This window comes from Natator depressus, chromosome 23 (genome assembly GCF_965152275.1).
Source record: "Natator depressus isolate rNatDep1 chromosome 23, rNatDep2.hap1, whole genome shotgun sequence".
Lineage (NCBI taxonomy): Eukaryota > Metazoa > Chordata > Testudines > Cheloniidae > Natator > Natator depressus.
The window spans coordinates 6,711,781-6,717,780 of record NC_134256.1 but is presented as its reverse complement, the minus strand read 5'-3'; the positions used below and the strand labels follow the sequence as shown (position 1 = coordinate 6,717,780).

The window sequence follows — 6,000 nt, the reverse complement described above, 5'->3', positions numbered from 1 at the left end:
TAGGGGCTCCACAAACCAGCACAGAGTCCGTCCCTGCCCCTGGGATCCCCCTGCACAGACCCGTCACCTGGACGTTCCAGGCTGGACCCCCCGAGCGCCAGGCGCTGCACAAACCAGAGCAGAGCCGGTCTTTGCCCCGCAGATCTCACCCTGTCCTGGCTGAGACGCAGGACAGAGGCCGCCCCGCCCTGGCTACGGGAGCCCTGGGACCGCGGGTCCCAGCTCGCTGCGCGGGAGAACTACAGCTCCCAGCGTGCACCGGGGCGCGCCTGCCCCTGTCCCACCTGTGCAGCCGCCCGAACCTGCTCCCGGCGCGGCGCGGCCGGAGGGAGCGCGGAGCCAGGTCAGTGCCAGCCCCGCGCGCGCTGCCCACGCGCCCCCGGCCCGGCCAGGGGCTCGCGCAGCCCGGGCACCTGCGCCCGCCGTGCGGGGGGATCGGCCCGTCCCGTCCCAGCGGCGCTGCCCCGGCTGCGGGGGGGGGTCTGTCTGCCTGCCGCCTGCCCGGGGCACCCAGCGGCGGGGGGCCCGGCGCGCCTGGAGCGGAGCCGGCTGCAGGGCGCGCCCGGCCGGCGGGTTAGGGTGGGAAATGCTCCAGCTGCGGGCCGGGGAAGGGGCGCTCCCCGGGTACGATTCTGGGGGGGGGAGGCTGCCGGCCGGGGGGTGAGACCGCCCTAGCGCGCGCTGCGCCCGCGGCCCTGCCCCCAACACGTGTCTGAGCTTCTTCGGGACACGGGACGTCGGACCGGTCGGGCTGGGCTTTCCCGCAGCGGGGGAGAGCCGGGCACGGGGCTGGTGGGAGGATTGTGGCTGGGGCGGTCTGGTCACTGGTGTTCCCCAGGCAGGCCTTGTGGTTCCCTCTGGCGCCGCTGTCTCTTGGCCGGGGTTAAGCCCTCACTGGGGTCAGCCGGCTGCAGCAGCCCGACGCCAGGCCTGGCGCCCTGGGGTGCGTGGGCATGCAGCATGGTGCTGATCTGCTCTGGCCCAGGGTTTGCTCCCAGCTGGCATTTGGCATTGGACTGTTGAGAGACCCCACGCACTGGGACCCTAGCCCCAACCCCGCCCAGGCGGATCCCAGAGCAGCTGGGGAGGGGTGCTGCCGGACTCCGGAAATGCCTTGGCTTTGCCTCGGTAGGTCCAGCCTCCCTGGGCACAGACCGGCCATGCATCCTCTGGTTGGGACTCTGCTGAGCTCCCCAGCCCTGTGCATTGCGGGGTGGGGGTGGGGACATGAAGCCTCATGGACTGATTCTGACCTCGCTCATCCCAGCGTAACCTAACTCCCCGTTTACCCAGGGGATGAGGCCTGGAGTAGTCTCAGGGACCCCCTGGGCTTGTGCAGGCTCCATGAGTCACTGGGATTAGCTTCCAGCCTGGAGTGAGCAGCCTGAGATAAGTGCACGTACCAGCCTGGCCATAAAAGGCTCCTAGTGGCTGGCGGCATTCTGGCCTCCCACATTCTTATAATTAGCCGATACCAGCTTGTCAGTGCCCCATGCCTGGGCGCCAGGCCAGGGGGTCTGGGAGCTGCTGCATGACATGCTGCCAGACTGCCTGCAGGGATTGGCATTTGCAGGCCCCAGCTGGGATCAGCCATGTCCAGTAGCTGGGGTTGCCGTGTCCTGTGGCCGAAACGTAGCAGAGTGGCTATCAGCCCCCAAAGGTGCTGCTGGGCTGGCTGCGGTGGGGCCTTCCTGCTGCCCCTGGCCCTTGGTTCAAATCCCTGCAACCTGCGTGGCATGTGATGCCCCTGACTTTGTTACTAGTTCCCTGGTGTCCCTGCTCTGCTAGGCTGTGGGAGCTTGGTCGGCCTGACCTCTGTCCACTGTGCAGCATGGGGGGAGGTGATTGCCCATTTGAGTGACTGGGCTGAATCTGCTGCGAAAGAGCTGGAGACAGCCATGTGGAGAGGTGGGAGCAGCCCTGGCAGAGTGTTGACTCTGGACCCCAATGCTGATGGATGATCGTTAGCTCTCTGGCTGCTGATCGTGTTAGTAGAAGCATTTGGGCAATGTGTTATCCAGCACTGTGCCCAGTGGTAGGTTCAGAACGTGATGACAAACTTATTTTTGTGAGCGGCCAAGCAGATGGGCACCCCGATGTAATGGGCTGTTCTCTGTGCTCTCGGCTTCCCCAGGCACCTCCTGGTGCAGTCCTGGCTGCTGCTGGTTCCGCAGCACTAGGAAACGTTGCTTGCTGCCTAGATATAGTGGTGATAGGTGCATTGGGATGGAGTGAAGGGGGGCTGAATGTGTGGTGTCCCGTGCCAGGATGGGTGGTGCTGTGCAATCTGTTTTTGTGGTATTGCTCCTTCCAGCTGTGTGACACTGACACATCTGGCTCCCCTGGCAGGTCCTTTGCCAAGGAGCCAGGGGTGGGTGTGGAAGGCACATTTGGTTTTCACTTGGGGAAGGTACAGGTTCTTCCAGACCTTGGAGCATGGAGGGGGAGATCAGAGGTGGGTGGAAGGCTGCAGTGCCAGGCAGGGAAAGGCCCCCAGCCCAGAGGATCTGGTGCCCTGTGGTGCATGTATCCCTGTGCAGAGTGGGCATGAAGCGCTCCAGATCAGGGCTCTCAGTGGGGGAGAAATGGGCCAAGAGCCTGTGTGGGACAGGAGGGAGATGGGGAGACTGGGCAGCATCCCAAAGTAGCCAGAGCAGCGGGGCTAGAGATCCTAGCAGGGGGAGGCATACCTGGGTTCCCAGCCACCTGGGTCTCCCCTTATCAGCACTGTGGGGATGGTCTGTGGCCTGTCCCCTCAGAGCTCCTCCCTGCCAGTATGGTAGGGAGCATCTCTCTCTCCCTATTCCATAGAGGGCGGCAAGGGAGACTGGCTCCCACTCGCCTCCCTCGCCCCATGTCTGACTTCCTGCCCCTATGCTGTTTCTTGACTCCACTTGGTGGGGTTGGATTGCATTTGCCATTCTGAGGTGCTTCTGGGAGGTTTGAGCACAGACTGGCCCTAAATCCAGAGCCCCAGAGTGGGGAGCTGCTGGAGTGGGGGGCTGGGACTGCAGGGACCGGGAATCCTGCTGCTGGGATGCACTAGGCTGTGTTCAGTATCCACAGTGGGTCCCTGTTCCCAGCTTTGCCGGGTAAATGTTGGCAAGGAGCTCACGCTGCAGAAACCAGCTCGTCTCCACTCCTCAAGGGGCCCTGCCAGCCGGGCTGGGACTGAGCAGCCAGCCCAAGCCCAACTGCTGCCAAACCCTCCTCTGGATTCAGTGAAGTGGCTGCAGGCTAATTGCTCCTCCTCGTCAGAGGCTGGGGAGCAGGGACATCACACAGGGAGTGTGGGCAGACCAGCTAGATGGCAGCACAGGGCAGGCACTGACAGCCGACCCCCCTGGGGCTGCCAATTTTGCACGCGTCATGGGGCCCAGCTCGTTGGGTGAATGGTTCATCAGTGACCCCTTGCAGAGCCACTGATGCCAGGGGAAAGTGAGGGCCAAAAATTGCATGTTAAACGTGCAGTTTGCACTGGTGCAAATTACTTCATATGGTGCTGGGCACAGTAAATTGGGCACTGTGCTTCAGGAAGTGGCATGTGGGGCTCAGCCACGGGCGCTCTCCCCTTGTAGGCAGTGCCAACCCCAATGCCCCAGTGCAGTGCTAATGAGCGCCGTGCTGCAGGGAGCCGGGCGGGGGCTCAGCGGGGGGGCGCCGTGCTGCAGGGAGCCGGGCGGGGGCTCAGCGGGGGGGCGCCGTGCTGCAGGGAGCCGGGCGGGGGCTCAGCGGGGGGGCGCCGTGCTGCAGGGAGCCGGGCGGGGGCTCAGCGGGGGGGCGCCGTGCTGCAGGGAGCCGGGCGGGGGCTCAGCGGGGGGCGCTGTCGTCTTGCAGTCAATGCTGACTCCAGGGTGGTGTCGGGGGGCTCTATGCCCGTAGAGGTGCCATCTTTCAAAAGAGATGCCGATTGCTAAAGATCCCAGGGAGTTTTTGCAGGAGGGCTGCTCGTTAGCCAGAGAGAGGGGGCCACATTGCCACTGGCTGTTTTGCTAGTTCCCCTGGTGTCCCTGCTCTGCTAGGCCCTGGGGGCTTGGTCAGCCCGTGCTCTGCTCACTGTGCTGTGCAACATGGGGGACAGGCTGTGGTGCCCATTGGGTATCTCTCAAGGCCCCGGTAGTTTGCTGTGGGAACCTTCCTCGCTTCCCGTCCCAAACTGCACTCAGTGTTGCTTGTGTGGCTGTTTTAACGAGCTGCCCTGTTCCACCTGGCTGCACTTCAGCAGTGGGTGAAATGAGTCCTGTGTGCACCCCCTGGGCCTGGTTCTCCAAGGCCGTGTCCTCTGGTTGCTGTTTACACCTGGCCTCATGCTCCCCGCTGTCGGGCCGGGGCAGGCCAAAGGTGTTTGTGCCAGGGAAGGGAGCGAGGCACCTGGGCTGGGCAGCTGGATGTGCTTTATGAGAGACACTCCCAGACGCTGGGCACTGCCGCAGAGCCTGCCCTGCTATTAAGGGCTTTGGTGCATTGGCTCAGCCTGGCTGGAAGTGGCTGTTTGATCTCTTGGCCGGCTCCCAGCACTGACTGCAGCTAGATGGTGCTTGTAAAGATGCACAGCCACGCCTGCCTGGCAGCGTGAGTACGCGCCATTCGCATGAGACAATCACTGTCTGTTCCTTCTCCCTCCCTGGCTCCACCTCCTGCTGGGGGGTCCCCTTCCTGTTTGCCTGCTCCCCCAGCTCTGTGGAGGTGCCTGCGAGGACCTGCTCCATGCAGAATGGCTGCTCCTGCCTCCACACGGCTTCCTTGGCAGACCCTGAGCTCTGTCAGCGTCGTTCTGCACCAGGCGTGCTCCCATGGGAAAGTGCCTGGAGGGTACCAACAGCCCCACCCCGAACAGAGAGTGTCTGCTTTGATCTGGCCCCTGGGCAGGGGCATTCCTGGCTCAGGGGGCAAGGAATGGGATACAGGATCTTCCCCTCTAAGGGGCACTAACACCATTCTGGCCTCAGGGCAGTGGGATGGGCTGGCTTCTGGGGGCAGGGAATGGGACACGGGGCCTTTCCCCTCTAGGGGGCAATAGCACCAATCTGGCCTCAGGACAGTGGGACACGACGGGCTGGCTCAGGGGGCAGGGAATGGGACTTGGGGCCTTTCCCCTCTAAGGCACCAGCCCATGTTGCTTGCTAGTGACTGCACTGTCTCCCCTCTCTGCTGCTCTGTGGCTGAGGTGAAGGGGGTTTGATGAGGCCCAGCCCTTAGGGTAGGGTCCCATCACCAACCTCGTTTTGGCCAGTGGCACTAACTGACCCCTTCCATATAAAATCTCAGCAGAGAGGCTCGGGGCTGAATGGGCCATGGGCAGCCAGGCCCACTTGACCCCTGGGGGGTGGGATGGGGGTCCCTGCAGGGCTGGGCTGGAGCCTTGTGTCCGTGGGGCTGGGATTGCAGCTCCTGCGGGGCAGGACCAGCCCTGCGCCTGGCTTGTGAGTTGGCATTATCCGCTGGCTCTCGAAAGGATCTTAGCGCCAGGTCCAGTGCCGGGGGGAGGCCTGGGTGTGGAGACGGGCCCCCATCAGGCCTGGCCAGCCCTCCCGGGCGTAGGGAAGGACACGGTAGTGTAGTTACACCCGGGGAATGGCGTTCACCCTCTTCTCATCTGGGGAACATGGTGCCGAGCGTGGGTTGATTTGTCCATTTCTGTTCTTACACTGCCCTACTGGCAATGCTGGCCCCAGAGCTCCAGCCTGCCCTGGGGAGCTGGGGGCTCTGGTTGGCCCCTTGGCTTCCCCCAGCGCCCCTTGATGCTGGCTTATACCAGAACTGCCCTCGCCGCCTTGGGCGCAGACATACTGGGGGCTCCCCTCCGCTGACAGTGGAGGATGTATCTGTGTGTGGTTCCAGCAGTCGATCTTCTGCCCCGGAGTCCAGTCCCTGTTCTGTTGCAGGCTGCCTATGGGACGAGTCACTCAGCCTCCCTGGGCCTCAGGTCCCAGCCGTACCCCGGGGAGACGGCCGGGGCTGCGAGGCGCCCAGGTACTGTGGTGGTGGGGACCGGAGGTG

General features: G+C 63.9%; 1 protein-coding gene across 1 annotated transcript in view; it reads left to right on the top strand.

Moving 5' to 3' along the window:
- Positions 1–247: 247 nt before the first annotated feature.
- Positions 248–6,000, top strand: part of PPP1R13L (protein phosphatase 1 regulatory subunit 13 like) — a 29,347-nt gene continuing 23,594 nt past the window's right edge. Inside the window, exon 1 of the mRNA XM_074937343.1 lies at positions 248–343. The gene's annotated coding sequence lies outside the window, so the exon portion shown is untranslated. The remainder of the gene's footprint in view (positions 344–6,000) is intronic.